The sequence below is a fragment of the Microtus pennsylvanicus genome, chromosome 3 (genome assembly GCF_037038515.1).
Source record: "Microtus pennsylvanicus isolate mMicPen1 chromosome 3, mMicPen1.hap1, whole genome shotgun sequence".
NCBI classification, from domain to species: Eukaryota; Metazoa; Chordata; class Mammalia; order Rodentia; family Cricetidae; genus Microtus; species Microtus pennsylvanicus.
The window spans coordinates 142,320,840-142,348,581 of NC_134581.1; the positions used below are offsets into that span (position 1 = coordinate 142,320,840).

Genomic DNA, 27,742 nt, shown 5'->3' on the forward strand with positions numbered 1-27,742 from the left:
AGCCTGGCTATTGCTGGCTGGTGCACCTTCCTTGCTAGAATGGGTTGGTGAGTGTTGTGCTTTCCTGTCGCTTTAAGGGACAAGCCACGCCCACTCCCATTACCTCTGACCTGCCTGCAGCCATCTTGGGCCCTTCCTTTTCTGCTTCCTCGATGTGCGTGCTTTTTATTATAAGGAAGACCTGGGAATGTTATGGTTTTGGTCCCTTTAAGAGACAAGCCACACCCACTCCCTCCCCCATCCGCTGAGGCAGGCTGATCTTCAGCTTCCGGCCTGAGCTCGTCCTCTCTTTTCTATCTTCCTCTCGGAGAGGCAGCTTCGTTTCTCTCCCCACTTTTCTGCTTCCCCCTTCTCTGTCTCTTTCTCCTCTCCTCTCCTCCTCCTCCTCCTCCTCCTCCTCCTCCTCCTCCTCCTCCTCCTCCTCCTCCTCCTCCTCCTCCTTCTTCCTCTCTCTCTCTCTCTCTCTCTCTCTCTCTCTCTCTCTCTCTCTCTCTCTCTCTCTCTCTCTGTCCCCCCCTTCACCCTTCCTCCTCCATAACCCCCTAAATAAACATTCAACCTCACCCTGCATGTCCTGTCTATCCATGTTTCTGTCTTCTGCCCGCTCGCCATGTGTCTCCCTGCCTGGAACCAGCCATTGCTCAGGGACCAGCAGCTGTCTCTGTCTGGGGCCCACTGCCTGCTGCCACATGGCCCTCCGCCGCTCTGGGACGGGCAGCCATTTCTGCCTGGGACTGGCTGCTCCCAGGGCCCGCTGTCTGCCGCCACATGGCCCTCCGCCGCTCTGGGACGGGCAGCCATTTCTGCCTGGGACTGGCTGCTCCCAGAGACCGCTGCCTGCCACCACATAGCCCTCCGCCACCATTTGGGACCTACAGCATTTCTGCTGCCTACTGCCGCGGGGATCTTGCAGCATTTTTAAAAAAGAATAACAGTGAGCACCCTCCTGTGTCTCAGCTTCCTGACATGACTTAGTGTTGAGGAGTGGGTATGCACCCTGAGGACTTAAAGTAGAAATGACTGGCTGTTTCTCATATATGAAAGTTTTTTTTTTTTTTTGGATTTTTCGAGACAGGGTTTCTCCGTAGCTTTTGGTTCCTGTCCTGGAACTCCCTTTGTAGACCAGGCTGGCCTCGAACTCACAGAGATCCGCCTGTCTCTGCCTCCCGAGTGCTGGGATTAAAGGCGTGCACCACCACTGCCCAGCTATAAAAGTTTAGATTTGTGATTCTTTTAAGATTTTTATTTTTTTAAATTTTTTTAATTTTTTTTTTTTGGTTTTTCAAGACAGGGTTTCCCTGTGGCTTTAAGATCACCTTTTGAGATAAATAACGAAATGATTGATCCTTTCTCTGCAACTGCAAAATGCAGCCTGCCAGCAAAAGAACTGCCTGAAACAAACACCTCGCTCACTTACACTCTGCTAATCTGGAACAAGTTGCTTGGACACGAATATATGTAAATTCTTGGATAATTTGGTTTTTACCTGTAACACATAAAATGTTTAATCATGTAAGGAAAATGAGAAACATATTGCTTCTTACTTGTAATCATTAACTTGAAAAATAGAACATAACCAGACTGTAATTTTTATATCGCCTGAAGGATTTGCTGGGTATATAAGCTGTGGAGTAAATGAAGTGAGACAGAAGGGGAGCACCAGGGAGGAAGAACAGAGCAGTAAAGAACAGAGGAGAACAGCAACAGAAAGAAAAATAAAATGAAGAGCTAAGCTTTGGCCTGAGCTCAGAGAAGTCCTCATGTGTCTGTCTGTCCAGCAGTTCTCTTGCTCTGCATCTCCTCTCCAGTTTCTCTGACCTGCTGGGGGCTTGCTGAAGGTCAGCACCCCAGGTAAGTTCCTGGTAAGTTGGAGGTGCGTGCGTGCGTGCGTGTGTGTGTGTGTGTGTGTGTGTGTGTGTGCGCGCGTGTGTGCGCATCCTTTTTGCTGGCCCCAGAGAATTAAGTTTTACTCCCTCAGCTAGAGTCAACTGAGCGATTAGTCCGCCAACTCTTGTGTCTCCCCTTCAGTTCCTGAGTTGCTGAGGACTGGTCTCTACAGCAGCAGGAAACAAAAGACTGGAATGCCAGGCCAGGCCAGGGCTGGACTACCGCTGCTGTGGTAGAGAAATAAAGCTTCCATCTTACCAGAGTCACACATTTTGGGCTTCTGTTACACACACTCTACTTTCGATGTCCTACCACATATCAATAATCAAGTCTTACTGATCCCGCCCCCTTTCTCCATCCTTATTCCTACTAAAGCCTAACCTGCAATCATCACTTGTCTGAATCTTCACAACGTCTGACTTGAGACCAAGTCAGCTTTTAAAACGAAGTCTATTAGACTTCTTGTCTAAAAACTCTTAACAGAATAGCTGACTGCATATTTCAAAATGACTAGCATTTCTAACACAGGGATAAATGTTTGAGATGAAGGCTATGCCAATTACTCTGCCGCAGTCATTTCATATTATGGAAATACATAGAGACATCATGCCGTACCCTGTCAACTATACAATTATGCCATTTAGAAATTCTCAAAGATTTCTAAAGTAGCCCAACTTCTCAAAGGTTTACTTGATTCTTCACAATCTCTTTAGCCTCTCTGCCCTGTGGTTTCTCTACTGTCTAGAAACTGCTCATTTGTCTGGGTGACTCCATGCAGCCCTCATATTTTCATAGAGTTTTGTTAATCCTGGATGCATGATAATTCAGATGAACACAGAGCGGATGCTCAACCTTATCGGAGAAATAACACCATGAGCATGCACCTGGGCTTGAGGGCTAGGAACTATTTTAAATATCTCGTGCATTTTTCTTTCCCCTTTGGTTGCATGCTATAGACAGCAGCTGTGTTCTTCATCTTTGTAGCTACCTAACCTAACAGCAGATGTTTAAAGTGTGTCCTGAACTTCCACATGCCGGGCAAGAACTCTCTCTCCAAACACATCCAGCAACGGACTCTTCACTAAGCTAAACAGGAGGGATGGCTTTCTCCAGACGGGGCTGCAGCCATCACAGAGTGGACACTTCATGCAGTGTGACTCCAGCTCTCTTTGCCAGGGTGTGGGGTGCTGGAGGGGAAACGAGAAGTTCACTGGTTGGCTTCTGGGACACACAGAGCAGTAACCCAGGGGCTGCTTCACTGCCAGGCCTGGGCCGCAGTGTGAAACCCAGAACAGCGTGTCTGACGTTCCTTCCTATTTCCGTCCCTCTTCCCACCTCATCCTTTAACCTCACAAGTCTTCAATTTTGCCATTAGCTATTCATGGGGGCTGCTGAGTAGCAAGGAAAGAATGCAGGATGTGTGGCAAAAAGTCCAGTACTAGTCCAGGAACAATTTTTTTTTCCTTAAAAGGGCAGGGGAAAATAAAGAGGGCAGTCTATGAAGTTACATAAGACCCGCTGTCCGCACTGGGAGCTAATCCAGCTCCATCTGGAAGAGTCTTCAGGCTGCTTAGAATTTCAAGGAAGGGCTGGGCATGTCCTGCTGGGACACCCTAGACTGGGGGCCACATCTAGAGGTAGGGAGGTTCTGGCAGGGGAGCATGACTCTTTGCTCCCTCTGCCAACTACAGCCCCACTGGGTTCACTTGGGGACAGAACCTACACAATCCACTCACGGTCAAACATCACAAGGACAAGCCCCTTTGCCAAAACAAAGTTCATCTGGCATCAGGCTTTTGGCCCCCACTCCAAAAGAAGCAGGATCTTGGAATTCAACAACCTAACCCCACAGCTTAAGTGGCAGGGTTTCCTTCCCTGCTCAGGCAGACAGACAGGGAATCTGTGGTCCTAAGGACTCCAATGCCACGCCTACCCCCAAATCAGATAATTGAGTCAGTGTGCCAGGTGCTCTACTATGTGGACAAACAGACCCGAGGGCAGACCAGGTGAATGAGCCCAGCTGGGCTGGGCACGGCTGAGTGGCAGCATGGTTGCCTAACATGGGAAAGGCATGGCTTTATCCCTAACACAGTCCCTACTAAAACATGAATATACAAACTATAAACTGGGTCTTGGGAAGGCTGAATCATAAGTAAACAGTTAAATTCTAAAAATCACCGGGGATGAATCCAGACAGAGTTCTTGTCTGACATGTGTAAGTTTCTAGGCTCAACTCTTAGTAACAAACACACTCAAATACGATTAAAGAGGGCTGGAGAGATGGCTCAGTGGGTAAGCGCACTGGCTGCTCTTATAGAGGACCTGGGTGTGTTCCTAGCACAGACATGGCAGCTCACAACCATCTGTAACTCCAGTTCCAGGGTGTTATTTGATGCCCTCATCTGGCTCCCACAGGCACCAGGCATGCACATACGTACACATATGCAACCAAGCACTCACAACTACCCTAAGCAAATCCTCTAAAAGAATACCACAGCAGGCAGCTCTGGAGCTGTGGTGATAATTCAGTCCCTAACGTGCTTGCTGGGCAAACATAAGGATCTGAGTTTGACCAAACCCACATGAAAAGCCAGCCAACCTGGTGTGCATTTGTAATTACAGCCGGGGAAGTAGAGACAGACAGCTTAGCCTAACTGCCAAGTTCTGGGCCAGAGAGACCCTGTCTCAAAGAACATGATGGTCAGCACCTGCTGAGAAAAGCCCTCAAGGTTGTTCTGCCTCACACGCAAACACACAAATGTATGCACCTGCACACACCTGTGCGCCTATATGCACATGAATTCTGTTTTGTCCAGCAGCTAACCAGCCAGTGCTTCTAACCACTGAACCATCTCTCCAGTACCCACACTCTCTGAATTAAATACTGTGTGAACAGATCATTACATACTGTACTAGTCACTGAAACTGTTTGTGCTTAACCTGAACATGCTGGCTCCACAGATGCTAGAAGAGATCAACAATCAGGTACCACTGGAGGCCAGATCCCCTGGACCTGGAGTTACAATGACCGTGACCCACCATGTGTGTGCTGGGACCAAAACTCAGGTCCTCTTTAAGAGCAGCCAGTGCTCTTAACCACTGAGCCACCTTTCCAGCCCTCAGATTCATTTTCTTTTCTTTTTTTTAAAATATTTATTTACTTATTATGTATACAATATTCTGTCTGTGTGTATGTCTGCAGACCAGAAGAGGGCACCAGACCTCATTCCAGATGGTTGTGAGCCACCATGGGGTTGCTGGGAATTGAACTCAGGACCTTTGGAAGAGCAGGCAATGCTCTTAATCACTGAGCCATCTCTCCAGCCCCCAAGATTCAGATTCATTTTCTAATGGAGATAATAATACCTTTCTTGCAGGTGGAAGGACAAGTGAGCGGAGAAAAGATAAATACAGTGACTGGCACTTCCTGAGGTCTCAGTAAATAACAACTACACTAAATACATACCAGGGATCTCCTTTCTGGACTCCAAATCCCTGCTCCTGCCTTTCTGAGACTAATTGACAGTGGGGAAGCAAGTCATTACCACGGCCACTGCTTCCTGTTCCTCAGGCAGCGGCATCCCGTTCTTTAACCTCTCTTCGCAGCTCTCTTCTTTGCTCCTCTGTCATGGGGAACATCCCAAGAGAACGCAGAGAAAGAGAGAATAGCGAATTTGAAGCTATCTACAAATCAAGAACTCCCCATCCAATAAACATCGCTAGGTACATGACTACCTGAATAGCCCACTGTCAACAGAACACAGTGGGAGAGTCTTCCACATAAACTCAGGGGTTGACAAGCTTCTCCTTTTAAAAAGCCATATTAGTATGAAGAATACCACACAACGACCATCATCCCCACAGTCCTGCTTTGGAAAGCTTTTGCTTAAAGTGTTGGCATGTGGCTCTACTCCTAACACTTAAAAGGCAGAGGCAGGTGAAGCTCTGGGAGTCTGAGGCCAGCCTGGAGACAGGGCCCTTGGTACTAGTCCTTTCTACAACACCTAGGGTCAGGGAGTTGGAACTCACTTCGGTTCCTTCAAGGTTATTGTCAACAGTTGACGTCCAGACCTTGTTTTTCATTTCAAGGCTCCACCCCACCTTGATTTAGCTCAGAGAGTTCTGCTCTCTCAAGGTTATTGTCAACAGGTGTGGTTAATACCAGCCCTGGTATTTCAGGAATTAAGAAGTAGATCTGTTCCTACTCAAAAGTCTAAGGATCCAACTAGGCTCCTATTCCCTTAGGGAGAAATCTATGGATTTCACCGAGAGAGTGGTTCACCAACAGAATGTTTTGGTCTACAGTATCAGCATTACTTATCTTGTTCTGGCAACAGAATACTAAAGCAAAAATGAAGTCCATAATCCTTCAACTGACCTGCTCATTTCTTCTATCATATGAATGCAGCTTTTTTTTTAAAATCTTACTTTTATCTTTTGGGGTCGGGGTATTTAAGCAAATGGAAATTAAACACGGGAGATTTCAGTATTCACTAGACCACCCTCCCAGTACTATCCCATGTTTCTGTCTCCTATTTCTCTTATATCTATGTTCCTTTGCCTAATAATTCTAATCCTCATGCTCCTACCCTGAAATGTACTCACCTGCTGTGGCTAGGAGCCCAGCAGAAGTCACCCCGAAAAGGTGGCCTACGTCAGCCTGGTTTAAGTTCTGGGTCAGTCAGGACAACATAGAGGATAGAGGACCCTGTCTTAAAAACAACAACAACAACAACAACAAAAAAGCAGAAAGGAAGGAAGGGAAGGGGGAGGGAAGAGAGAAGAGAGGAAGGGAAACAAAGGGAAGAAAGGAGGGAAGAAGAGAGACTACTACTTAGGGACTCCCTCGACCCTTAACAGTTCTTGCAGAGGAAGGCAGACGAGAAAGGAACAAGCAAGAGACCTGGTCAGAAATGAGCAGGCTGGAAGCCCTGCAGCAGAGATGTTTAAATTGAGGCCTGAAGGGAACTTAGATGAAGGCTGACAGCAAGAGTCTAGGCAGAGGAGGGAGAAGTGTGCTTGGCCAGTTAGAAAACTGGAAGGTATTTTCACAGTTCTCTCAAAGAACTTTGAGGAGAATCAGGAAAATATATAGAAAATATATAGAAAATTGAGCAAATAAAAAGTGCTAAAAGTTATACAAGGTCCACGGTAATAACGATTCACAGACCAAGTCTCAAGATACTTATTTAATTGGAGCTTGTGAAGAAAGTAGATGATGATGATGATGGTTATTATTATTATTATTTTCTCAAGACAGGGTTTCTTTCTGTCCAGTACTCGTTTTGTAGACCAGGCTGGCCTCGAACTCATAGAGAGCCACCTGCTTCTGCCTCCTGAGTGCTGGGATTAAAGGCATGAGCCACCAGCTCCCCTCAAAGAAGAAGGTAAAGAAGGTAGGATATTAATGCTATTTTTGCTTTCTATCCCAGTACTTCAGTGACAGAGAGGCAGGCGGATCTCTTTGGGTTCAAGGCCAGCCTGGTCTACAAAGTAAATCCTAGGGAAGTCAGGGCTACATAGTAGACCCTGTCTTAAAAAGAAAAACAACAATAACAATAACACACACACAGGCATGTGTCAAACTGAGGCTATAAACCAGGCATGGTGGTCCTAGCCTGTAACCTCAGCACCGAGAAGGTGGAAGCAGAAAGATGACTCTGACCTGGGCTACATAACGAACAAATAAAAGTAACGAACTAAACATAGTGTTTACAGGTGTGGACACAGCAAAACAGTGAAGAGATATGAAGCAGCAGTTCTGGCCTGGCGTGGTGGACATGACCTGGAGTCTACTGGTGGAACGCTACAAACAACCAAGGGATGGGAAATAACCCAGAGAAGAGAGCAAGGGGGTCCTGGGTGCTGTGGCACATGCTGGTGAGCAGAGGCAGGATGTTCATCAGTTTACAGAACACATTCAGGCCAGCCAGGGTTCCACAGCAAGGCCCTGCTAGAAATAAAGCAAAGCAAAACAAAATGGTGGAGGTCACTGGAGAGCAGGGCAGGTGCGACCGCGCTGGCTGGGGACCGCTGCTGCTCGTGAGAAACCACACAGGGCCGCTCGACTCCATAACCAAGCTAACTTTTCCATTAAAGGGAAGTCCCGACCCCAAATCATCAGAGCGCTGTCCCATTTCTCTACTCTCTTCAGCAGCTGGCATCGCTGGTTACCCATGATGTCTTTATTTATCTAATTTTCCAGTCAACCCTTGCTCTCCCTCTCCTCCCCACCTCTTTGAGACAGAATCTGGTCCTAGAGCCAAGACTGGTCTCAAATGTATGCCATAGTCCAGGCTGGGCTTGAACTCATGACCCTCCTGCCTCAGCCTCCTAAGTGCTGGTAACACGTGCTACCACCAGCCTTCCATTGTCCTGTTACCGCTCTGATACTGTCTGGACCATCAGTGAACTCCAGGTTAGCAAACATGAGGAACACTTTCAGTCTTATTGATGTCGGTTTTTCTAAAATACCAATCATGTTCCTGCCTCGGGGACCTTCATATATGCTCTGAGCATTTTTGTATTAAAACAATGTATTAACGTAAATATTTAAAATAGTCTTCAATAACTACAAACCTGGCTTGAAATTCAATCATTTAAACATTTAATTTTTTTAAGTTTTGTTTTGCCTGCATGTATGTCTGTGCACCACCTACATGGCCGGTACTGAGGCCAGAAGAGGGTGTTGGATTCTATGTAACTGGGGTTACAGACAGTTGTGAGACGCCATTTGGGTGCTGAAAGTTGATCCTGGGGCCTCTGCATGAGCAGCCAGTGCTCTGAACCACTGAGCCACCTCCCCAAACCCGCAATCATTTAAAACAAATTTAGAAGTCCAAAAACTGGAAGAAGCTGAGTTCTTCCTAGGTCTCTGAGAAATCTTGGATTCAAGAGACTCTCTGTCTGCCCTTATAGCCAGGTATTGCACACCTTTAATCCTAGGACTTTAGAAGGCACAGGCCCACAGATCTCTGTGAGTTCAAGACCAGTCTGGTTTACATAGTGAGTTCCAGGACACCTACGTCTAAATAGTGAGACTGTGTCTCAAAATTTTTAAAAAATTATGTGTATGAGTACTTGGCCTGCATGTACGTATATGCACCACATGGGTGCCTAGAGGCCAGATGAGGGTCAGACCCCAGGAGTCACAGGGGGCTGTGTTTTGCTATGCAGGTGCTGGAACTGTACCTGGGTCCTCTGCAAGAACAGCCAGTGCTCAGAGCAGCTGAGTCATCTCCCCAGCTCCCTACAGCTTGATTTCCAGGGGAAGAAAGCTGGATGTGGTGACTTGGGGCCTCTGGGAGGGAGGGGAGGTGAATTCCTAGTCCAGGGCTAGCCTGGTCTACACAGAGTGAGTTCCAGGCTAGCTAGGGCTTCATAATGAGACCTTGTGTCAAAACAAACAAAACAGTAACAACAAACAAACAAGAAGAAAATCCCTTACATTGGTCAGAGCTGACTTCTGCAGAGTAAGAAGTTGAGATTAAAGTTGGAAGAGCAGCCCTTCTCAAAGCGTGGTCCGTGAACCCACAGAATCTATCTTACCTAGGGATTTTTTAAAAAAAAAACAAGATTAATTTTTATTTGTTGCATGAGTGTTTTGTGTGTCCATGCACCATGTGCATGCAATGCCAGCAGAGGCTAGAGGAGAGCTTCGGATCCCTCAGAGCCGGAGTCACAAATGGTCTGCCACAGCAGAGGTGTTGGGAACCAAACCCACGTCCTATGGAAGAGCAGTCAGTGCTCTTACTGGCTGAGCCACCTCTCTAGGGATATTTCTAAGTAGTTAAGAACCTGGGCCTCATGTTAGGATTCCCAATGAGAACTTCAGGGGTAATGCAGGTGGATTCTATTTTGCCCCAAAAGCATATATCTACAGGAGATCAGAGGAAGAGGGCCACGATACTCAAAGAGGAGGTGCAGAACCCCCCAGTGTTCAGTGTCTACTTGCAGACATAAACTTAAACTCCAAACCCCAAAGCTGTCATACTGCAAACAAGAAAGTCTGAGTATAAAAACATTTTTCAACTCTGGACAAAAAGAAATTGACAACCAAGTAGGCCTTCGGCTCATACAGCCCACTGACTTACGGCTACGAGTTTCACAGGAGTTTGGGGATGGTATGCAGTATTTTGGTAATGCTTCTCTCGAGCTACCACTAAGCTACTGCTGTACAGCTCATTACCAGGTGACAGGCTCTCAACCCAACCATGTCTCTAGCTGGGAATCACGACGCAGAGGGAGAGCCAGAGCTTCCCAGGGCCTGGCATATGCTGCAAACCCAGAAGTCTGGGAGGCTGAGGCAAGAGAATCCTGAGTTTGAGGCCAGCCTAAGCTGCATAGTGGACTGTGTCTTAAAGCTAATAACAGCAAACATTCTAGGACACTTGGATCAGACCCTGCTCATACTCAGCTGTAGCTGTCTGAAACGGGCTCCCTATGTAGCACAGGCAGGTTTTGAACTCATAAACCTGCCTCAGTCTCCCTGTGCCATTATCGGTTCTCAGTGGTTGCTCTGGGCTGATCTGCCACATAGTGACAGGCAAATGAGAAAGTGAATCCTTTGGGAAGACAGCAGAAAAGAACCACCAATATTAGCATCTTACAGAAAAATCTCTGGCTATTCAGAACCATTAGAAGATTGTTTTTCTGTATGATAAAATTTGGCTGTATCTAAAGTCAACAGGTTGGGTTAATATTCAAAGAAAAGTGTGTGTGTGTGTGTTTCAAAGGGAAACAACCCCAGGGTGAGCAGGAGCAGCAGAAAGTCTTCAGCCCTCTCCAGGGTTCCCTTTTGCCCTAAATTCATCCACATTCCAGCTGTGCCACTTTGAGAACTCTCCTCTTATCTGTACATGGATACAAACAACTTTCCATTTTTGCTTAAGTACACGAAATGTGAAGCTGCTTTTCCTTTTTAAAAAGAACTGTACAGGAAATGAATGAAAACACAAAAGCATAAAAACATATAAACAGATCAAATATAGATTTCTGGTTTAGTTATATAGCAAATAAGCTTAGTCTTTGGAGCCTTAGGTGGTTCCATTCTAGCAGAGAGTGAGACGGGCCTTACTCTCATTAACCACTGCACGGACAATGCGCACGGTCATTCTCCCCTCTCTCCCACCTGTCTAGAGTCTCCACCCCACCCTCCCTATCCATCTTTCTCACATTCATGCCATTTGTTTTATTTAATGAGGCACTGAGTCTAACCAGGGCCATCTCTGTGCTCATGAGTTTGGAGCTATCCGAGGGAGCCAGATACACAACTGAAGATCAGTTATCAACCTATGGTTCTTGTCCACAGGACCTTACATAAGAAGTTGAAACACACAGCTTACTGTCTTACATTCTTGAAGATGAGAGACTTTATTAAACCAAGAATTCCAAAAAAGAGAGGTTTTCGGTTTTTAAAGATCAAATTACTAAGAAAAACAAACAAACAAACAAACAAACAAACCCAACAGGGGTCCTCGAAGAGATGGCTCACTGGTTAAGAGCAGTTGCTGCTCTTGTGGAGGAGTGAGGTTTGGTTCCCAGAACCAACATGACAACTGATAACTGTTTGTAGTGATAGTTCCAGGGGTCTGATGCCCTCTTTTGGCCTCCCAAAGCACCAGGCCTGCATATGTACATGTAGGTAAGACAGTCAAAAACATAAAGTCAAAGTAAATAAACCAGTTCTTTAGGTCCTAGCTAGAGCAATAAGACAACAAAACGAGATCAAGGGGATGCAAATCAGAAAAGAAGAAGTCAAACTCTCACTATTTGCTGATGATATGATAGCTTACATAAGCAACTCCAAAAATTCTACCAGGGAACTTCTACATCTCAAACACCTTCAGTAATGTAGCAGGATACAAGATTAACTCAAAATAATCAGTAGCCCTCCTGTACACAGATGATAAAAGGGCTGAGAAAGAAATCAGAGAAACATCACCCTTCACAAAAGCCACAAACAACATAAAATATCTCGGAGTAACTCTAACCAAACAAGTGGAAGACTTGTATGACAAGAACTTTAGATCTTTGAAGAAAGAAATTGAAGAAGACACCAGAAAGTGGAAAGATCTCCCATGCTCTTGGGTAGGTAGAATTAACATAGTAAAAATGGCAATCTTACCAAAAGCACCTACAGATTCAATACAATGCCCATCAAAATCCCAGCAAAAATCTTTTTTTTTTTTTTAGTTTTTCGAGAGAGGGTTTCTCTGTAGCTTTGGAGCCTGTCCTGGCACTAGCTCTTGTAGACCAGGCTGACCTCGAATTCACAGAGATCCGCCCGCCTCTGCCTCCCGAGTGCTGGGATTAAAGGCATGTGCCACCACCGCCCGGCTTCCCAGCAAAATTCTTCACAGACCTCGAAAGAATGGTACTCAACTTCATATGGAAAAGCCAAAAACCTAGGATAGCCAAAACAATCCTGTACAATGAAAGAACTTCTGGAGTCTTCACAATCCCTGACTTCAAACTCTACTACAGAGCTACAGTACTGAAAACAGCCTGGTATTGGCATAAGAACAGACAGGAGGACCAATGGAACTGAATAGACCTGGATATCAATCCACACATCTTTGAACACCTGATTTTTGACAAGGAAGCAAAAAATATCAAATGGAAAAAAGAAAGTATATTCAACAAATGGTGCTGGCATAACTGGACATCAATATGTAGAAGAATGAAAACAGATCCATATCTATCACCATGCACAAAACTCAAGTCCAAATTTATCAAAGACCTCAACATAAAGCCAGCCACACTGAACCTTATAGAAGAGAAAGTGAGAAGTACACTTAAGCGCATTGGCACAGGGAAACACTTCCTATAAATATAACCCCAACAGCATAGACACTGAGAGAAACAATTAATAAATGGGACCTCCTGAAACTGAAAAGCTTCTGTAAAGAAAAGGACACGGTCAACAAGACAAAAATGACAGCCTACAGAATGGGAAAAGATCTTCACTAACCCCACATCAGACAGAGGTCTGATCTTCAAAATATACAAAGAACTCAAGAAATTGGACACCAAAAGATCACATAGTCCAATAAAAAAAAATGGAGTACAGACCTAAACAGAGAACTCTCAACAAAGGAATCTAAAATGGCTGAAAGACACTTAAGGAAATGTTCAACATTCTTAGTCATCAAAGAAATGCAAATCAAAACAACTCTGAGATTCCATCTTACACCTGTAAGAATGACTAAGATCAAAAACACTGATGACAACTTATGCTGGAGAGGTTGTGGGGTAAAGGGAACACTTCTGCATTGCTGGTGGGAATGCAAGCTGGTACAACCCCTTTGGATTTCAGTGTGGCGATTTCTCAGAAAATTAGAAAACAATCTTCCTCAAGACCCAGTTGCCTGGTGGTGGTGGTGCACGCCTTTAATCCCAGCACTCGGGAGGCAGAGGCAGGCGGATCTCTGTGAGTTCGAGACCAGCCTGGTCTACAAGAGCTAGTGCCAGGACAGGCTCCAAAATCACAGAGAAATCCTGTCTCAAAAAACCAAAAAAAAAAAAAAGACCCAGTAATACCACTTTTGGGCATATACCCAAAGTATGCTCAATTGTGCCACAAGGACATGTGCTCAACTATGTTCATAGCAGCTTTGTCTGTCATAGCCAGAACCTGGAAACAAATCTAAATGCACCCCGACCAAAGAATGGATAAGGAAACTGTGGTACATTTAAACAATGGAGTACTACACAGCAGAAAAAAATAACGACATCTTGAAATTTGCAGGCAAATAGATGGAGCTAGAAAACATCATTGAGTGAGGTAACCCAGACCCAGGAAGACAATTTATCATATGTACTCACTCATAAGTGATTTTTAAACATAAAGCAAAGAAAACCAGCCTACAAATCACAATCCCAGAGAACCTAGACAACAACAAAGACCCTAGGAGAAACATACATAAATCTAATCAACATGGGAAGTAGAAAAAGACAAGATCTCCTGAGTAAATTGGGAGCATGGGGACCTTGGGAGAGGATTGAAGGGGAGGGGAGAGGCAGGAAGAGGAGCAGAGAAAAATGTAGAGCTCAGTAAAAATCAACAAAATTAAAAAAGAAAATAAACAAACCACACACACGTGTGTGTATATATGTGTGTATACCCATATAAACACATACATACACACACACACACAAAATGCAAAAAGCCTTAGCCGCTTCGGTATAAATCCTTCTAAAATGTATTACATTATTTTGTTTTATTTAGAGTGCATAGTCTATAATGTAACCTTTCCTTGGTTTTGGTTTTTTTGTTTGTTTCTTTGTTTGTTTTATGGTTTTTCGAGACAGGGTTTCTCTGTGGCTTTGGAGCCTATCCTGGAACTAGCTCTGTAGACCAGGCTGGTCTCGAACTCACAGAGATCCGCCTGCCTCTGCCTCCCGAGTGCTGGGATTAAAGGCGCGCGCCACCAACGCCCAGCTTTTAATTGTTTTTTTAAAGATTAAATTTTTTTACATGTCTGTAGGCATGTCTGTGTGTATATGTGTGTGTGTGTGTGTGTGTGTGTGTGTGTGTGTGTGTGTGTGTGCATGTGTTCACTGAGGCCAAAATAGGGCGCCGGACTTACAGACACTTGTGAGCTGTCTGACGGGTCCTGGGACCTGAACTCTGATCCTCTGAAAGGGAACAAGTGCTCTTAGTTGCTGGGCCACCTCTCCAGGCCCACAGTTTTCAATTGTTGATTAATGGACCAGTTTTCTTCTAGGTGTCAACTGAGAACTCAGACACCAGATTATCAAATCCATGAGAACTGCGTGTTAGGAGTAAAGACATTTTACTTTGCCATCTCTATTCAACAGATACCAGGAGGCCTCACCTGAGAAGGGAGGCCAATAAGTAAAGAAGTAGATGGCATCCAAATTGAAAAAAATAATAAGTAAAATTATCTTTATCCCCAAATGAAATGATCCCACAATCAGGAAACCCTAAAAATTCCACAGAAAGTATTAGTACAAATTTTTATTGCAGGACACACAATAACACATAAAAATCAGCTGTGTTTCTACACACTAACCATGAATAAACCAAAATGGAAATCAAGGAACTGATTCCATATATAATAACATCAAAAAGAAAAAAAAACACTTAGGAAAAAACTTAGTCAAAGAAATAAAAGACCTGTACACTGAGTTCAAAGCCAGCCTGGGTTAAATAGTGAGGACCCAATTAAATAAAACAAACAAAGAAATTATTAAGAGAGAAACGGCAACTCACGGAATGTGAGAAAAATATCACAAAGTACTTATCTGACAGTAGGCTAGGCTCACGTATGTGAAGAACATATAACGTGGTGACAGAGACCAACCCAGTACAAAGCCGGGTAGGACGTGAGTAGACTTTTCATTTCTCCAAAGAGGAGCTGAACGTGGCCAGTAAACACACAAACGATGTTCACATCTTCTCATCAGTGGAGTGCAGCCCAAACCGCAGGGAGGGAGGAACTGTCCTCCCACAGGGTATGCTCAATAGTCCTACACTGTGCCAATATTTTGTAAGTAAGCCATTGGAAATAATTCGTAAACAATTCCCCAAGTCCATTATTTATCATTACATGGATGACATCTTGTTATGATTCAAATAAAGATACTTTAGAAAGGATGTTTGAAGAAGTAAAGAAAGTCTTGCCTAGGTGGGGATTACAAATTGCCCCTGAAAAGATTCAAAGAGGAAATTCTATTAATTACCTAGGTTACAGAATAGGGTTAGAGAAAATTAAAACGCAAAAGGCACAAATTAGGAGAGACCGGTTAAAGACTCTTAATGACTTCCAAAGATTGTTAGGAGACATTTCCAGTCTACGACCAGCTGTTGGGATAACACCTGATCTAATAGTCCATTTAAACAAAACCTTAGATGGTGATAAAGATTTGAATAGTCCAAGAAAACTGACAGCTGAAGCAGAAAAGGAACTGACAATGATTGAGGAAAAATTACAGGAGGCACATGTGGATAGGGTGAACCCAAATCTTAGCTGCATCCTAGTCATATTGCCTTCCAGAATTTCTCCTACAGGGATTCTAATGCAGAGGGAAGATATTATTTTAGAGTGGATATTTATACCTAATAAACCAAGTAAAAAATTAAAAACTTATGTGGAAAAAGTCTCTGAATTAATTATAAAAGGTAAGCTGAGACTTCGTCAACTAACAGGTATAGACCCAGCAGAAATTATAGTGCCTTTTACTACTGAAGAAATAAAAAAGTTATGGGAAGACAATGAACCGTGGCGAAGAGCTTGTGCTAATTTTTTGGGAGAAATTAATAGCAACTATCCCAAAAGTGGTAGACTTAACCTCATAAAAAGAACTTCTTGGATTCTTCCTAGAATTGTACGTGATGCTCCAATAACTGGAGCCTGTACGTTCTATACTGATGCAAATAAATCAGGGAAAGCAGGTTACAAGTCAGATGAATTGAGTAAGGTGGAACAAAGCCCTTATAATTCTGTCCAGAAGGCAGAATTATATGCCATTCTTATGGTGCTAAGGGATTTTAAAGAACCTCTTAATATAGTTACAGATTCACAATATGCAGAAAGAGTTATCTTGCATATTGAAACCGCTGAATTTATACCAGATGACACAGAGTTGACTTCATTGTTTATCCAGGTACAAGACATAATCAGGAACAGGCTTTGTCCGATGTACATAACACACATCCGTTCCCATACAGGTCTGCCTGGTCCTCTAGCCCAAGGCAACGCTGAGATTGATCAATTATTGATTGGAAGTGTGTTGCAGGCCTCAGAATTTCATAAGAAGCATCATGTCAATAGTAAAGGCCTAAAGAAAGAATTTTCCATTACTTGGCAACAAGCTAAGGACATTATAAAGAGATGTCCTACTTGTTCTTTCTATAATCAAACACCGTTGCCTGCAGGGAGTAACCCAAAGGGCACCAAGAGAAATGAAATCTGGCAGATGGATGTGTTCCACTTTATAGAATTTGGTAAATTAAAATATGTACACCACACCATAGACACGTATTCAGGTTTTCAATGGGCTACTGCCCTGAGCTCAGAAAAGGCTGATTCAGTAATCACACATTTATTGGAAGCTATGGCCATCATGGGTATACCTGCGCAAATAAAGACAGATAATGGTCCAGCATATGTATCTAAGAAAATGAAACGCTTTTTTGATTTATTATAATATAAAACACATTACAGGTATACCAAATAATCCTACAGGTCAGACAGTTATAGAAAGATCAAATCGTACTATAAAGGATATGCTGAACAAACAGAAAGGGACCGAAAATACCCCCAGAAATAGATTACATAATGCTTTATTAACCTTGAATTTTCTTAACGCTAATGAGAAAGGAACGACAGCAGCAGAAAGACATTGGATAATGGAAAAGTCTGCTGAACTAAATCAACCGATTTATTTCAAAGATGTGCTGACCTCTCAGTGGAAGCCAGGAGATGTGCTACGTTGGGGAAGGGGTTTTGCTCTTGTTTCCACAGGAGAAGAAAAATTGTGGATACCATCAAAATTAATAAAGTTTCGATTTGAAGAGGAGAAACCTCTTGGAAAGGAGAAATGACAACTCATCCACAATGATGATATTCATACAGGTGGTAAGAAAAACATATAGAATGGGGGCAGGGTTCTGTTCTTATCTCCACAGGAAAACACTCATCTTTGAAAAATTCAAGGGACCCTGGATGTTTGGATACTGACAGATGGAAAAATACCTGCCCAATAGGAAATATCAAGAAAACTGAAAGGGTTGTGTAAGTAATATTAAACCATATTTCTAAATTTATAAAGCTGGTTTTGAAGTTGGACTCTGGCTCAGTCCCTCTCCAATTCCAAGCCTGTTAGTAAGAGAAAAACCCAGAGTTTCTGGAGTTTCTGTCTCATGTCAAGAGCCATGATGTGGGACAGAAAGAAATATGAGTTTAGAAAACATCTTTGCTTTTCTTCATATCTATCATGTCTTTCATTGAATATATATATATATATATATATATATATATATATATATATATATGTCTATATGATTAATGCTTAAGTTTTTCATAATGAACAATGAGTTTTTCCTGAAGTGACATTTGAAGTTTCCAGGAAGAAGATGGGGCCCCATAACAACAACTCCACCTGGTTGATATGACGTCATGATACTGATAGCGCTACAACAAGACCTGCTTTGGGTACCAGCTGCACAAGACAGTTCCAACTTGGTTAGCTGAAATGGTGCACATCTTATACAACATTTTGGCCAGACCTGCACAAAATACTCAGAGACTATTGGCAATTTTAAAAGACATTGATCTTGAAATTTAACCATCATTTTACTTTCACAGGATCCCCCAGAAAGAACGTCGCCCCCATGACAGCTGGAAGTAATTCTAGAGGACGACGTCCCCTCTCCCAGTAAAGTTTGCCCTTGGGTTTAGGGACATCATTTAGGGGTTGATTATAATTAGTATACGATTGAGGGCTGGGGGAGGAATTTTATAAGCTCAGGGATCATTTTGAAAAAAAAAAAGAGGGATGATGGGATAATAGATTTGTAATTGTGAGTTACTGTTTTTAGACAAATATATTGGTATAGATTCTTGTATATTGATACAAAGTTAAATTATATTGACTATTGTATGCATGCATGTTTCTACCTTGTTTAAAACATTTTTATGTATTGACATATATTGTATTGTATATATTTACCATATTGCTGTGTACATTTCTACCTCTGATTAAGATACTTATATAATGTTTGTGTATTGATATATATTTACCTACTGCAATGTATATTTGTACATTGTTTATATTTGGAGGTCATTGTCCTCATTTGTTTCACAGTTGTATATTGTCTTAATCTTTAAGTTAGATAGATATTGAGAATTATATAGACTAATAGTCATCTAAGTTTGTCATTTATAATTAGACTAATCAGGTTCTTTAGATATATAGAGATTATACTCAGTATAGATAGATAATCTTCAACTTCTTCAAAGAGCTGTAGAAAATGGCCTTTAATCTAACTCAGAGTTTTGTGGTAGTGAGATACAATTGCTCCTGGCAACACCACTCTATTCCCGAGAGAATGTTGAGCACCAAAGACACTCCACCTGGAGCCTTTCTTTTTAGCAGAACTGGCCTTTGGGCAAAGAAATGCCCATACCTCAACCACCGACAAAGATACAGAGCATGCATCAATGGATAAAACAGGACTGTCTTATCCTGCCAAGACAGGGTAAGATAGTTTTGAAAAGTTGCTTGCCTTTGAAAATGGTGTGTCAGTTATGTTAGGCCTTAGCCAAAGTTGGTTGCTTCAATGCTGCTAATGTGACTTTGGGTGATTGCCTAGGTAGCTAGTTGTCTCTGTGATTTGTTGCATGTTTTGGAAGTTGTTTTATTGAACTTCCTAATTAACCAGGTAACATTATTTCCCTTCTCAGATCTTTGATGGGGTTGAAGACTATATAGATGTAGTTACTTTTCTCTCATGACTTGGCCAAGTTATTTATTATACAAGACCTAAGCTAGTTAGAATAGGATATTTGCACTTATTGTATATAATTTCATAGTAGGTTTAGAACTCTCTTATTTAAACAAAAGGGGGAGGTGTTACGGGAGGTCCTCCCACTCCTCCAGCCTATCGCCGCTGAGATACCAGCCCCTTGGGGCGTGGTCTCTCTCCCTTTAAAAAAGCGGCCACTTCCCTCTCCTCTCTCTCTTCACTTCCTGCTCCGCCGGTGACTTGACTTCCTTCCTGGTTACGCAGAGGGCTAACAGTGATCTGTAAGTTTTTTCCCCTTTAAATAAATACCACCCTATTAATCATAATTCCAAACTGGTGTGGCATTGTTTATGACTTACGTCTTCAGAAGGGAGGCAACTTACAGTGGGAGAAGTCTGGAAATGCTATAATAAAACAACGCCAGCTGCCTGAGATCAAGGCCTGCTTGGGCTAGGGCTACAAGCTGAGTTCAAGGCCAATCCTGAACACACCTTGTCTCCATTCTGAAAACAGGGCTTGTGCTGTAGCAATGGCTTTGGACGTGATCCCTGCTATTGTAAAACCGAACAGCAAGACAAACATAAACCTACGATGACATTTCTTTATATGCATGAGGACGGTCACTTAAAACCTATAGAACTGCACAAGTTGGCAAGGATATGGAAAGACAGGACTCGTTATGCTCTGGTGGGAGTCAGAAATAGCACAATATTTGTGAGAAACTATGCTGATTCTTATAAAAAATATACCCCATAAAACTATCATAACCCAGCATCTAATTTATTGGCATAAATCACAAAAAATTGAAAGAAGAAACTCAAACACGTCTGCACACTCATGTTTATCCCAGCGTTATTCTTAACAGCGAAGGACGAAAGCAACCCAGGTATCATGGAATGTGGCACGCACTCTCTCCAGTGCACATAGAAAAGTGTGCAGGCGTGCACGCGTGTACACACACACACACACACACCGAGTATAGTCAGCTTTAAATATGAGAGAAACTCTGATATAAGCTACAACATAGATCAAACTTGAAAATGTTAGGTAAAAGAAACTATTTCAAATCACCACGAGTCCACTTATGTGGTGTCTACAGCAGCCAAATTCAGAGGCAGCCTTGCGATGCTGACTCCAGGAGATCACAGGTGGGGGAAGCGGGGTGTTAGTCTTACTGGTACAGAGTCTCAGTTTAGAAGATAAAGAAGTTAGGGAGATGGCTCAGTGGTTAGGAGCACTGGCTGCTCTTCCAGAGGGTCTGGGTTTGATTCCCAGCACCCATATGCCGGCTCTCCACACTCTGTAATCCCAGTCCCAGGGGGATTAGACACCTTCTTCTGGCCTCCAAGGGCCCTCTGTATGCATGTGGTACACAGACATACATATAGGCCCAACACCCATACACATAAAAATAAATAAACCAATAATTTTAAAAGATGAACATTCTAATAAGGGATGGAGATGGCTGTACAACAAAATGCACATAAAGTTTTTTTTTTATCACAAGGAAAAGCAGCGTAAATCTGATACAGTGGCAATGTGTTATCTATTGGCTAGTGCTTTGCTGCTGTGGTAAGAATCCCACGCCCACCCTTCTACCCCAGTGCCCAGGGCCATCTGTCTTAGCCCAGTGTTAGCACCTGTCCTCCCAAAAGATGCTCCCATGCAAATCAGACTCACTGGATAGAAAGAACAAGATTACAGACCACCCGGGAATGGGAACCTTCACGGTAACCTGAACACCACGTTATCTGAGCACTTCACAGAGCCTGGCCTCACCCAAGCATGCACGCGTGACCTCTTTGGTCAAGTGACTTTTAGCAGATGCACAGTCATTGCGCTGAGTAACAGGAAGACAGGAAGAAAAGGGTGAGCTACTGTCCTAAATTTGCAAGCCTGGCCTGAGAGGAAAACAGAACACATAAGCCTCCCCGTGAACTACGGTAGCCAGATTTAGCAAGTAAAATTATAGGGCTCCGTTGTTTATCGGAAATTCAAATTTCACTGGGCTACTATCTTATCTGGTAGTGATCTAAAGTCTGGGGATTGAGGAGAAAATAAAAAATCCAGACTGTTCTGATCTGGAGTACTGAGGTCTGCAAGGAGCCCATGCTGGGAAACCTACTAATTACAAAAAAGAAAGTTAAGACAGGCTTGACTTCTGAAAGTGATGGTCAAGTTGCATGTGGGGGCCCATGCCTTTAATTCCATACCTCAGGAGGCAGAGGCAGTTGGATGTCTTTGAGTTCAAGGCATGCCAGGGCTATAAAAGCAAAACAAAAAAAAAAAACCAAAAAAACTCCCAAAATCAAACAACAAAAGTGTCCTTTGACTTCAATATAATAACCAGCAGAAAGAAGAAGTAAACAACCATGCAAATGCCCAGAGCCAGGCAGCAGGAGGGGCACTAGGGATAGCTAAGCGGCGACTTCCCATGAAGGCACACACTACCGCTTACAGAGCCACTGAGGGAACTCCTGTGCTATTTATTTATGATTTGTTCGTTTGTTTGTTTCTGGAGATTGAAGCCATTGGCTTGATGCCAGGCAAGTGCTCTGCCAGTGAGTTACACCCCTAGCCCCTCAGCTTTGCTAATACTTTGAGCCCGGGTTGGAACAATGAATGCTATCAGGCCCTTCTTAGCTTGTAAACGGCTACCGTTTTCCAGCACGGTTTCAGCACCCAGTAACACTGTCTGCTTTCCTGAAAGCCTGGGCCAACCGTGAACCTGACCAAGGTCCCTCTCTTTTTCAACCTGCCTGCAGCACCTGCTCGCTAGTTAGAGTCAGGTTTAGCGGCTGGGGCTGGCTCTAGAGTTCTTCCCCAGGGGGAGCAGCTAGTCTCCAAGGAAGAGGAACTGTAACCCTGGCAAAGCTCTTTCAAGATTATCTGGGTAGCCTCTAAGGCACCTACCAATAAGAACCTCTGCAGCTCCATGACGGCCTTTAAAACAAAAACAAAAACACATAAACAGCAGATACATAGAAGTCCTATTGCAAATGAAACTGGAAGAACGGATGGGAAGGTGATAAATTCTGCACTTCCTAGAATGAAAGGCTGAACTAACTCCCCAAATGACACCCCCTTTCTTCTTTATGTAATGAGACACACCTTTCCTGTCCCGCAGTCCCTGCATCGGGCTCATGTATTCATTCATCTCCCCAGTAGGTATTTCATCCGTGCTACTATGTGCCAGGCACTGTGCTGGGGGCTGGGGTAACAAAGATGAGCAGTGTGTGGTCCTCTCAGAGTCTGCAGAGCCACGTTGGCAAGCCACAGCTAGTCTATGACAACTGGATCACCTTGTCCTTCATGGCAGGTGAGCGCAGTAACAGGGCAGCAGCAAACTAAAGGTTTCTCCCAGGGAAAACTGGGCGAGAATGAGGGAGGACCAAAGCTGGCACTGGGCAAGGACCAACTTGGGAACCAGGAGGCAAACGGACGGATGGCGCAGAGGATCCGCTGCGGTCACTGCCGGAGACGACGGCAGCTGTGCTCCCACCGGGAGGACACAGATGTGGGTTCAGCGATGACTGGCACGAGCCAGTCCGGGCGTCTCGGGGAAAGGGGGACAGTTTGAGGAGACGGTTGGGGGTGGACTCGGGGTGGTGCCTAATGGGCTGGCTGATGCTGGGTTTTTGAGGGTTCCTTGGACCTTGGAACAGCAGGGTCTGCAGCAGAGCCGGGGACCAGAGGGTGCGGACGGGAGGCGCGAGGGCGGGGCGGGCAGGCCGAGCGCCTGGCTGTGGGCAGGGTGGGTGGGCAGGCCGAGGCCCCGTCCCGAAGGACCCCTCGCAACGCGGGGACAGTGGGAGTCCAGGGTCCCGCTAGCCCGGGGAGAGGCGCGCCTAGCCCGCTGCTCACCTGTCAGCCACGTCCTTCCGCGCGGGCGGCGTCGTCTCGCGCCTCCTGGCGCCTCCAGGGGTCGCGTGGCAGCCCACGCCGGCGCTCTCCTCCGCTCCCCACGGCTCGGCGTTGGTAACGCCCGGCGCCCCCTGCAGGCGTGGTGCCGATGGTCCGCTCTGGGCGGCCCGGTGCGGCCCCTCCGCGGAGCGCGTTGGTTCGGCCCGCCAAGCCCGCGGGCGCGCCCACCTCCCCGGCTGCGGCGCTGCGCCCGGCGCGAGTCACGCGCATAACCTCGCCCAGAGCCAGCAGCCGGGATGCGGCGCCGCCCTGCGCTCGAGCCGGGGTGGGGTGGGACAGGGAGCGCAGACTGCGGGGCCTCGCGGGCAGGTGCGTGTGGCCTCCGGCTTCGGCCTCGGCAGCGAGAGCCTCACTGTGGATTCCGGGAGAGCAGCAATGAAGAACTGTGAAAAACAGAGCAAGGACAAAACGCCAGAGCCTGGCTTCCCTTGAGACCAGTGGACTCGGCCACTGGGGTGTGGTGTGGACGGGATGGGCACTCGGGCTTCGGGGTTTTCAAAAAATACCCCATGCAGAGTCAATGGTAAAACGTCCTGATGAAACTTGGTACCCAGGCTCCTTGAGGGCAGCGCGGGCTGGGCTGGGGAAGGACGCAGGTGCCTCCCCGCTGCTCCGGGCGGGCCGAGCAGGCAGTTGTTCTGTAGGCAGTTACTGGAAGCCCAGTAAAGCGACAGCCATTCTAGAAATGGCGAGAGCCTGAGACCCTTTCCTTTAGGAGCTCCACCTTTGGATGGCAGCCAAGACAGCAGATAAAAGTCACAGTGTGTTAAAGTATCCTAGCCTCACAGTCACAGAAATGCTGGAGACCGAGTGTAACGAATGGTGTGAATGGTTTATCGGGCTTGATGCCACATGCTTTTAATCCCATGGGGCAGGCGGATCTCTGTGAGTGTGAGCTAAGCCTGGTTTATATAGTGTGTTCCAGGACAGACAAGGCTACATACATAGTAGGGTCCTGTCCCCCAAAGCAAGCAAACACCAGCAAAAGCAGTTGTAGGGAGAATCGGCATAGAAAAGACAAAAGGTCAAAACAAGGATACTGAGGGGTGAGAAGCGGTGGAGCCCTGGAGGAAACAGTTGGACAGGTTTGGATGATGGAGACTTAGGGCTTTCCTGCAAATGATGGGGAGACAATAAAGTTCTGTCTTGCTTGTTTTTCTGGTTTTTATTATTTATTTATTTTTGTGAAGCTTGTTTTTTGCCCGACCTGGAACTCTATGTAGTGCAGACTGGCCTCAGACACACAGAGATCTGCCTGCCTCTCCAGGACTGGGATTAAAAATGTGCGCCACCACACCTTGCCCCAGTAAAGTGCTTTATGCAGAAGCAGGCAAGATCAATTAAGACCTTTGAAGTCAGGTTTGCTTGAGAGTGAAGTGGAGTTGGTTGTTAACTCTTCCAACAGGGGGAGCCATGAGGAGGCACCTAATGCCTGCAGAAGCCAGAAAAGGGCAGTAGATCCCGTGGAACTGGAGTTACAGGTGGTTGTGAGCCACCGTGTGGATCCTAGGAATGGAACCCAGGTCTTTCTGCATACACGTGGTACACAGACATACATGAAGGCAAAACACCCATACACATAAAATTTAAAAATAATAAAAATAAGAGGCCATGTAGTTTCAGAAGTTGAGGCCTCCATTTTAAAGTGGCCAGCATTTGTCAGAATAATCATCCGAAGTCTGTAGTCCTCTGCATAGAGAATAAAGCAGACCCAAAGATAGGAACAGTCAAGCACTGTTTCAGTCCAGGAGGAAGCCTCAGGAGGGGCTTTCTGAGCTGGGTCAGAAAGGCATCACGGTGGAGAGCCAGAACACACACTGTTAACACCTCCCGGAAACCCAGAGAGGACAGGCCCAGCTCACTCTGCACTTTCTCCTTCACCACTTTATTTACTGCTGATGTAAACCAATAAACAAGGAACACTTCCCTAGCCCCTGCAGTTCCAGCCTCAAATAGTTTAAGATACTTACAAAGTGATTTGGGGGATATACTGCCTGGCTTTGTTGGTCAACCTGAAATGAACTAGAGTTACCAGAGAGGAAGGAGCCTCAGTTGAGGAAATGCCTCTATGAGATCCAGCTGTAAGGTTCTTTCTCAATTAGTGGTCAATGGGGGAGGGCCCAGCCCATGGTGGATGGTGCTATCTATCCCTGGGCTGGTGGTCCTGGGTTCTATAAGAAAGCAAGCCAGTAAGCAGCACCCCTCCCAGGCCTCTGCATCAGCTCCTGCCTTCAGGTTCCTGGCCCGACTTCCTTCAGTGGTGAACAGCAATGTGGAAGTGTAAGCTGAATAAACCCTTTCCTCCCAGTGCACTTATTGGTTACGGTTTCACAGCAGCAAGAGAAACCCCAACTAAGATGGGAATATGTAACAGCATTAGGGTCCTGGAAGTGACCCTAGACTATTTTCCCTTAACCTGTCTCCACTTAATCAGTACGTTCTGCAGGTTGTACACCTCAAATTCAAATCAAACTGGGAGCCCTGGAAGAGCAGAGCCTATCACATCGCTCCAGCCCATCACATGACCTTTTACCTCCGGTTGTATAACCGACTTAGTTTCTCAGAGCTCCAGATCTAACCACCAGAGACAGAAGCCACAAAGAGTTACGTAGCCCCCCTGGCCAGGCATGGCTATAGGTAGTGGAGTCAGCTGGTGTAGCTACAACCACCTACGTCCACTCATTCATCAGCAACTGTGTGGAAAGGCTAGAAATCAATGGCTTCAATATTCTCGGTTACTAGAGAGACAGGTAATAAGCAAATCAGTGATACTGATAAATTGTTACCTATGTTTTTACATAGCCAATCCTCAGAGGTCTTTGGATCTCTCTTTAAAATATCTCCCTCTGTTTATGGGCGCTGGAGGGATGGCTCAGCTGTTAAGGGCACTGGCTGTTCTTCCAGAGGACCAGGGTTTGATTCCCAGCACTCACAAGGCAGTTCACCTTCCTCTGAAACTCCAGTTCCCTTTCCCCCAGAGATCCAATGCCTTCTTCTGCCTCCATGGGTGCCAGGCATGCACATGGTGTATAGACATGCAGGTAAAACACTCATATGCATAAAATAAAAATAAAGGAAAATTATAAAAAAATGAACTATACACTCTATTTACCCACTGATTCCTCCCTCCCTACACACACACTATGGCCTTAGTCCTCAGCCCACTGTACCATACACAGGAAAATAAAATTGCCTCATAGTCTTCCAGATGCCACCTTTGTCCCTGTTCTCTAATGTTTTTGGCTGTGACTGATGTTTTAATAACTGAGCTGATCCATCTCTCCAGTCCTGTACCCCTATTCTCTATTAGAGAAGCCTGAGCAAATCTTTTCAGATGGGATTTAAACAGTCCACTCTTCTGAGCACATCTATCTGGCTACCCAGCTCTGCGCTGAGCTTCACACAGCAGACTGGCTTCCCTTACAAAGTTTACTCTTATGGGTGACCTGGAACTTGCTATGTCAGGCTGTCTGCCTCTGCCTCCCGAGTGCTGGGATTCAAAGCACTGCTCCTTTCCACAGATGCAAAACATTGTTTATTTCAAACCAAGCTTCTTTTAAAACAAATGCAAGCTTACCTAGTTCGTGGTATTATATCATCAGCAGTAGAAAATGAACATTGGATGATGTTTATGTGTTGGTGTCTACTAGAGTACATGCTCTCTGCTTCAGAAATCTTTGGTTTTTTTTTTCCCTTCCCTGTATCCACAGAATCTAGACCAGCACCCAAATCACGGTGCTCAATGACTATTTACTGTGTATGTAAATGAATATGATGGACTAGAGAGTGAGTTTCCAGAAGGCTCTGGAACATTCTATATACAAATTGTGCTTTGAGACATGTGGAGCTAAGATAGTAGCTCAAATGGAGAAGATTTATAGATCAAATTAGCAAACTGTAAGAGTGTGGGTCTATTCAACTAGAGCCTTCGAAGAATGGAACCTGTGGAATGAGGGATGAAACCATTTAATGGCTAAATATTGTGCTATATGCCTATAATTCCAGGACCTGAGAAACCAAGGCAGAGAACCACAAGTCTCAGGCCGGCCTGAGCTATGCTGGTGGGCTCCATCTCAGGGAGATGTAAGAGATATTTGCCTCTGACTATCTCTTTGATCTGAAGTCCACAAAATTTCTAGTACTTTTAGGGAGTAACTGACGTTAATCACTTTAGCTTCCATTCAGTAATTAAGAGACTTAATGAAGCTGGAATCTTCTGTTTGTTTGTTTGTTTTTTGAGACAGGGCCTCACATACCTTAAGTTTGTCTTGAACTCATAATATAGCTAAGGACGGCCTTTCTGATTTCTTCCCTTTCCCTCACAAGGCTTGATAGTATAGGTGTACAAAGCCTGAATTAATGTTTATAATTTTTATATTATTTCTTTTATTGTTTTGTATGCTTAAGTGTTTGGCCTGTATGTATGTCTATGTACTA

General features: G+C 44.8%; 1 protein-coding gene across 5 annotated transcripts in view; it reads right to left on the minus strand.

The window, feature by feature from the left end:
• Positions 1-23,447, minus strand: part of Rusc2 (RUN and SH3 domain containing 2) — a 58,143-nt gene extending 34,696 nt beyond the window's left edge. The window contains exon 1 of one of the 5 annotated variants that reach the window (XM_075967453.1): positions 23,246-23,447. The gene's annotated coding sequence lies outside the window, so the exon portion shown is untranslated. The remainder of the gene's footprint in view (positions 1-23,245) is intronic. The other 4 variants (XM_075967444.1, XM_075967446.1, XM_075967451.1 and 1 more) reach the window with 4 other exon arrangements.
• Between the last annotated feature and the right edge of the window lie 4,295 nt (positions 23,448-27,742).